This window comes from Crocodylus porosus, unplaced genomic scaffold (assembly GCF_001723895.1).
Source record: "Crocodylus porosus isolate Cpor-Errol unplaced genomic scaffold, CroPor_comp1, whole genome shotgun sequence".
Taxonomy (NCBI): domain Eukaryota; kingdom Metazoa; phylum Chordata; order Crocodylia; family Crocodylidae; genus Crocodylus; species Crocodylus porosus.
Window position 1 is genome coordinate 171,645,463 of NW_017728906.1, and position 7,731 is coordinate 171,653,193.

Consider the following 7,731-nt stretch of genomic DNA (forward strand, 5'->3'; position numbering starts at 1 on the left):
GAAAGAGCTCTGCAGCCAAATGGAGAGCTTCCTGGGGACCAATGTTCCTGGCTGGGGCAGGCCGCTTTCACCAGATGTGCAGGCACTGGTGAGGCGGCTGAAGGAGGGCCTTAGGAAAAGGCTTGAACCCTTGGGGTCCGACACAGTGAATATGCTGGCTGCCATCTGTGACCCAAGGGTGAAGGGCACCATATGTGGCAGCAAGACACTGAGTCACTGGAGGGAGGACACAGCTTTAAATGTTTTTCTACATATCTTAAGATACCAGGCAGCTCGTGAATGCTGAGATGCTGGGGCAGATGGAGCATCCCACAGGAGCGTGGGGGGCTCCCCACATGCTTGGCAGCAGACCCGGAAGTGGACCACTTCTTGTCCACTTCTGGGTTCACTGCTGAGCACTTGGGGGAGCCCCCTGCACTCCTGTGGGATGCTCCATCCGCCCCAGCATCTCAGCATTCACGAGCTGCCTGGTACCTTGAGGTATGTAAAAAAAACATTTAAAGCTGTGTCTAGGTCCAAATCCCTGAATCTTTCTGAATTGCTCCTAATTGATTTGGAGGGTTCCAATTCAATTCAGGGAGATTAAAGGGTCTCCTGATTTGATTAGGATTTGGAGATTCGGCCACTGAATCGGGCTGAATCTCCACCGAATCAAATCAGGGACTGGAGCTTTGCACAGCCATACCAGTTACCTGGGTTGCTTTATACGTGCCACCAAATGTCCAGCAGGGGATGTAGACAAAACAAGCAGTCATTTTAACAGCTCTAACAGATACAGACCCTCATATCCCAAACAAAGTTTTTTCCCCTTCTCTTTGCTGCTCCAAAGCTCAGTTACCTAAGCTCCTTTTCATGTGAAGTCAGGGTGACCCTTAATTCAGGCCATGTCATATGCAATACCTATGAGTCCTTTCATGAGCATCAATAATCATGTAATCTCTTTGCACTTCAAAACAAATAACCCCCCAAAAAACAATGGCACTAGTAGGTATGAGCATTGTAACTCACAGCACGCAGGGTGGCACCCTAGAGACTAATTAATTCACATGCATCAGCTTTTGTAGGTGATAGCCTACTTTGTCAGATACTATGAATTCCTGATGAAGTAGGCTGTCAAACCAAATTAGTCTCTAGGGTGCCACCCTGCCCTGTCTTTTGCCTGACTTTAGACTAACAGGGCTAACTACTTCTCCCTATTTAACTCACATAAGTGAAATTGGCCAGAGCTGGCCTTTCCTCTTCTCTCCAATAGAGGGAGCAGAGAGCCTCCATCTCCCTAAATCTTCTAGCCCTAGAGTTTACATATGCCTGATGATGATGAGCAGTGAGCTTTGTACAAGCCTTTTAATTCTTCAGGAGAGGACCTGGAACAAGCCACTAAAACTGAGGTCAAATTTCACTTTCAACAAGCTGTGCTCAATTTACTGTAAACACAAGTGTTACCAAAGTTAATAGCAGTCTTGTCTGCAACTGATAAATGTTTCAGAGCAGTAATGTGTCAAGCAGTAGGCATGTCTACATGTGCTATTGGGGGGCATCAATAAACTGTGGTGCATATTGTGAAGGAATTTATTGCTTCTAGGTGTGCTATTTGAATGTGTACTCAGTACTGCAGCACATTGAACCGAGTCAAAGTAGTCTTGACTGGCAGGAGGACTTGGGGGTCAGCCTGCCAGCCTGGGCTGCTCTGACCCGACTCAATATGTTGCAGAGGGGCTGGCTGGGGCATGAGGGTGCTCCAGTGCAGGGTTAGCTAGCAGGCAGCCCCTGCACTGAAGCACCCTCATGTCCCAGCCAGCCACGTCAGTGTCTACACATGTACTGCTGTGAAGTAAAAAATGCCAAAGCAGGCTAAGACTTGTACATACAAATACTGCCCTGCTTTAGAGTTTATTAGTTTCCTGTGGCCTGGTAGGGCTGCACGTGTAGATGCAAGATGTTTACTACAGAGCTAATCTGCCTACTCTGCAGTAAATGTCTCAGGTAGACACACCCAGTGATATCTTTCTTTTTCAATTCAGTGGTACATTGCCACATATTGCATGATGTTCCTTTTATATATTACCATCCAGAGTCATAACTAGTAAATGTTGTGTCTTGGGCAAAGGCAAAGGCAGTCACCTTTCTCCCTCTTTAGCAAGAGATCTGTTGTGCCTGCATGTCCAATTTCATCATCATTTCAAGAAAGTATTTTAAAGAAAGAGTTGGGGAATTGGCCTGTGTCTGAGGTTTGTAGTTGACTTCCCAGCTCTGCTGCTCGCTTTCTATAGAACACTGGACAAGTCCCATAAGGTATTTAAATGCCTAACTCCTATTTAGTCACCTAAATTCCCACTGAAATCATGAGAATTTAGGCACCTGACCTACATACTTTTCTGTATCTGATACTTTTCTATGCCTCAATCCTATAGAATGGGAAGTATAAAAATAATCTTTCCTGTTGCCCACTCCTTGTCTGTTTAGTTGACAAGCTTTTGGGGCAGAAGTCATCTCTTACTAGGTATTCATGCAGTGTTTGTTCCAACAGGCGTCTAATTGCACAATAATTTCCATTTGCTCTGGGAACAATTACTGCCTCAGACTATTTCATACAATTTGTTAGCGATGGTTTAGACAGGAATGTCCCTGCCATGAGCAGGGGGTCGGACTACATGATCTTCCGAGGTCCCCTCCAGCTCTTTTTTCTATGATTTTATTAATTTTGCTCAGTAGATTACCACTGCTAAATAATGAAGTTATTTAAGTTAGTCTCTTCATGAAAGGACTGGAAGAAAAGAACAGGTTTTACTGCTACTTCCTTTCAACTTTCAGCTTCTATGAGGAATTGGAAGCTCTTCCTAACTCTTTAGTTCAGTGTTAAATATCTCTACTGCCACCTTCTGTAACAGTATGAAACATCAAGTCAGTTCATTTAAATTAGCATATTATACCTGCTGTGGGAGCTCACTGAACAGTCATGCTGTGCTCAGCTGTAGTAATAACTGCCCTCTCTTCTCCTTCAGATAAGAAGCGGCCTTGGCAATTACAACAGTAACAGCACTTAGCACAGTTTAAAATGATACGCAAATAATACAGAATAAAACATTTTTTTTATTCAAATAAAAAAGAATGGAACTCTTAAAAGTTCTATTCTCTTCTATTTTAAACCATAAGGAGAGTGGTAACGCCCAAACACAAGAATGATCTCCTTATTAAGCCTCTGCATCAGTAATTCTCAACCTTCTTAGATTCAAGGCACAACTCCTTAACCTCAAGGCACCCCTCTGAAAGGGGTGCCTTGAGGTTCTTAGTTTTTGCTCATTTTTTTTTATTACAGAAAAGCAATAGAGCAGTTCTTCTGATGGAAAGATCTCAGAAAGACTACAAAAGGTCAGAATGTCTTTAACACTATAAATTCACATTTGAAATCTCTTGAGTTTATCTTGTGAATCATCTTTGCACACCTAACAGTGTTAACGTTGTGTGGCACTTTGCAGCAGCCTTGAAAGGATTTCAAAGCACCCCAGGTGCCATGTCACCCTGGTGGAGAGTCACTGCCCTATATTGTTCCAGCATAACGTTGCCATGTAGAAAAGCTGTTTTCTTCTGGATCTGCTCCAATCTGGTTTCTGACCTTTCTACTGTGCAGTCTATTTCTCTGATGCCATCCCCATAGCTCCTCTGTCCTCAGCACATCTCCATTCCTGAGCTTTTGTGGCCCATTATGTACCACAGAATCTGGGTTCTGCACAGGGTTAGCTTCCTTACTCCATTATGAACATGAGAAAATGTGAAATGTCTGAGGCTATAAATGGCCACATCCAACAGATGTGCTGGACCCCTGAAGTGCTCTAACCATTTGCTGGGGGTTTTATTTCAAGAGGCACTACTTGTCCAATCAGCTGAACAGGATGCTGATGAATTCCACTTGATTGGAGAAGTAAAAGTTGCAGTAAAAAATTAGAATCATAGGGCTGAAGGGAACCCCGAAGGATCATCGGGTCCTGCCCTCTGTATGAGCAGGAAAGACATCTGGGGTCAGAGGGTCAGTTGAGCGGTTTGTCCTCAAATCAGCCACCTGTGCTAGATTAAGTGTGTTGTGAACTACCCGGGTAGGAATAAGCCAGATTCCACTGTAACTGGTTACTCTTCCTAGTTCTCCAATGACCCCTTTAGGGTTTCTCTCAGTGGTTCCTCATCCTTGCCTCTCTTGCTCTCTGTTGGCCTTCACAGAGTATCTTTGGTGACCTCCTCCTTTCCTTCCAGACTGCATTGCTTGGGGGCCTCATTCACTTTTATGGCTTGAGGTATTATTTTTATGTAAAAACAGCCAACTCTACTGCTCTGTTCCTTCTCTCACCTCTTCTAGTTGGTTCTATACTTGCAACAAGTCAGTTTTCTCTGTGACTCTCTCTCTCTAACTTCTATTTGATCACCAGCTCAGAAACTGACACATGGGAACATTACTTACCAGTACTTATGTAGATCAGAGTCCCACCTCTTCTGTTTGAGAAGAAATGTTCCATATAATTCCAGGCAGCTAGCATTATGAGTGCACCTAATGGAAGTGAAGAGGCACAAAATACAGTGGCTTGTTTTCAGTACTATTCAGTTCTTGGCTCCTTCCTTCTGGCTTCATTCAGATGAGAGCCTAATGTAGGATGGACAGTGATGGGACAGAGAGAGAAGGAGCAAGAAGTATTTAATGCAAGAAAGAAGACAGTGACAAAGAAAATTAGTGGTAAGTAATCGTCTCTGGGAAAACATCTTCTCCTAGCCTAAAAAATGTTCCTGAAAGCTAGTAAAAGTGGTGAGCAGTCAGAAGACAAAAATGCATCTCTTTGAAAGATCTATAGGATCTGCTGGCCAAAAGCATCTAAAAAGTAGAAACATAATTTCACCCAATAACAAGTGATAGCATGAAGAGAAAGCTGAATCACCCCTCCCTATATGTACCCCTAGACAAGAACTCTCCTAATAAAATATCTTGTCTCATGGGAAGATACTTTGACATTAAGAGGAGTTTGCTTTACAGTTTGTAAGTTTGGTTATTTCAGTCTCTCATTCAAGAGGGGATGGATGATCTTGAGGTTTAGAGCTTTTTTCATAGGACTATGAAAAACAAAACCTGGCCACGTCTACACAAAATGCTGACTGTGCGCACGGTAGCATAGTTTCATAGTTTCTAGGGTTGGAAGGGACCTGAACAGATCATCAAGTCTGACCCCCCTGCCCTGTACTGGAATGAATGCTGGGATCATAATACCTCAGCCAGATACCTATCCAACCTCCTCTTGAAGACCCCCAAGGTAGGGTAGAGCACCACCTCACTTGGAAGCCCATTCCAGAGCCTGGCAGCAATAACCCTAAAGTAATGACTCCTGATATCAAGGCTGAACTTACTTCCAACCAATCTGTGTCCATTATTCCTCGTTATCCCAGGTGGTGCCTGGGGGAACAGGGCCTCGCCTATTTTCCACTGGTCCCCCCGGTGAGTTTATAGATGGCCACCAGATCCCCTCTCAGCCTTCTCTTGTGGAGGCTGAATAGATTCAGCCCCTTTAGTCTATCTTCATATAGCCTGGCCTGATGCCCCCTGAGCATGTGAGTGGCCCTCCTCTGGACCCTCTCCAGGTTAGGCACATCCCTCTTGAAGTGCAGTACCCAGAACTGGACGCAGTACTCGAACTGCATGCAGCCTGACCAATACCGCATAGAGGGGAAGGATCACCTCCCTGGACCTGCTTGTGATGCATCTGTACATGCACAACAAGGTGCGGCTAGCCTTACTGACCGCTTCCTTGCATTGGCAGCTCATGTTCATCCTGGGGTCAGCAATGACTCCAAGATCCCTTTCAGCCACTGTGTTGGTAAGAAGGGCGTTCCCCAGCCTATAGGTGTGTTGCTGGTTCCTTCTGCCTAGATGCAGCACCTTGTACTTGTCTGTGTTGAATTCCATCTTCTTCTCATCTACCCACCTCTGTAACTGGTCTAGATCTAGTTGGATTTTGTCCCTTCCCTCCAGTGTGCCCACTTCTCCCCACATCTTTGTGTCTTCAGTAAATTTGGACAGCGTGCTTTTCACACCCACCTCCAAGTCACTGATAAAGATGTTGAATAGCACAGGCCCCAGGACCGAGACCTGGGGAACTCCACTGCCCACATCCCTCCAGGTCAAAAACAAACAGTCCATGACCACTCTCTGGGTGTGACCATCGAGACAATTTGCCACTCATCTGATTGTGTAGGCATCAGTGCCACAGTTGCCTAGTTTTTTTTTTTATGAGAATGGGGTGAGAAACAGTGTCAAAGGCCTTCTTGAAGTCCAGATGGATGACATCCACCTCAACGCCCACATCCAAGGACTTTGTGACCTGGTTGTAAAAGGAAACAAGGCTAGTCAGGCAGGATCTGCCCACAATGAACCCATGTTGGTTGCCTGAGCATTACCTCCCATGCTGGGCCCCCACAGATGTGTCGCTTGATAATTTTCTCAAAGGTCTTCCCAAGGACTGAGGTGAAACTAGCTGTCCTATAGTTACCCAGGTCCTCCTTTCTCCCTTTCTTGTATATGGGGACCACATTGGCCCTTTTCCAGTCCTCTGGGACCTGGCCCGAGCACCATGAGTACTCATACAGCCGTGCCGGGGCCCTGCTATGACCTCTGCCAATTTCCTCAGTACCCTTGGATGAAGAGCACCCAGACCTGCTGATTTACACATGTCCAGCTTCTCCAAGAGTTCCCTAACTAGATTCTCCCAGACCCTAGGCATGGCATCGTGTCCCCTACCCTGTCCTTAATCCTAGTGGGGGAGTTGTCCTGGTTCCTGCTCAGAAATATGGAGGCAAAGAACTCGTTGAAGAGATCAGCTTTTTCCTTTGCTGCAATCACCAGATTTCCAAGCCTGTCCTGTAGGGGCCCCATGTTACCTGGTGCCTTCTTCTTACTCCCTATGTATTTAAAAAAAGAACTTTTTGTTATCCTTAATTCTGGTCACCAGCCCTAGTTCCGTCTCTGCCTTGGCCTTCCTAACCGCTTTGCTGCAATCACGCAAAGTGTGACAAGATGCTACTGCACAGTAGTAATGAGCTACCGCTCAGTCAGCATCACATAAAAGCTGTTTGGTGATACTACTGTGCAGTAGCTTTGGTTACTTGTATAAACAAGTACTAAGTGACCATGCAGTAATTACTGTGCAGCCAGCACCTTGTGTAAATGTGGCCACTGAGGCTGGAATAGTAGAAAAGTCTGAATCCAATATTTATAGCATTTAAGCCATACTTAATATCCAACACATACCACTTTCTCGGATAAAGTGAAACCAGATCACGGGAGACACAGGAAAAAATTGACATGCAACTTCTGTGCAACCTTAGAAAGAAGCCCTCAATAAGTGCAAAACCACCTTGCCCAGACAAATCTTCAGGTAAGCTAGAACAGGGGTATCAATGATCCATCCAATGGGCCAAATCTTGTCCACAGAGCCATTTCATTTGGCCCACGGGGCTCCTACAGGGTGTAGGAATTTGAGGCAGGGTGGGCAAGGACAGGCCCCGCCGTTGAATTTTTGGCTATGGAGCCTCACTGGAAACATACATTGGTGGTGGGAGGAAAGATGGATGGGAGAGACACGCCTGGGCCAGGGGTTAGCGAGGAGTTAGTTAGGGTGCTTCTGGAGAGGCTGGACGTGTTCAAGTCCGCTGGTCCGGACGATCTTCACCCTAGGGTTCTACAGGAACTGGCCGAGGTCA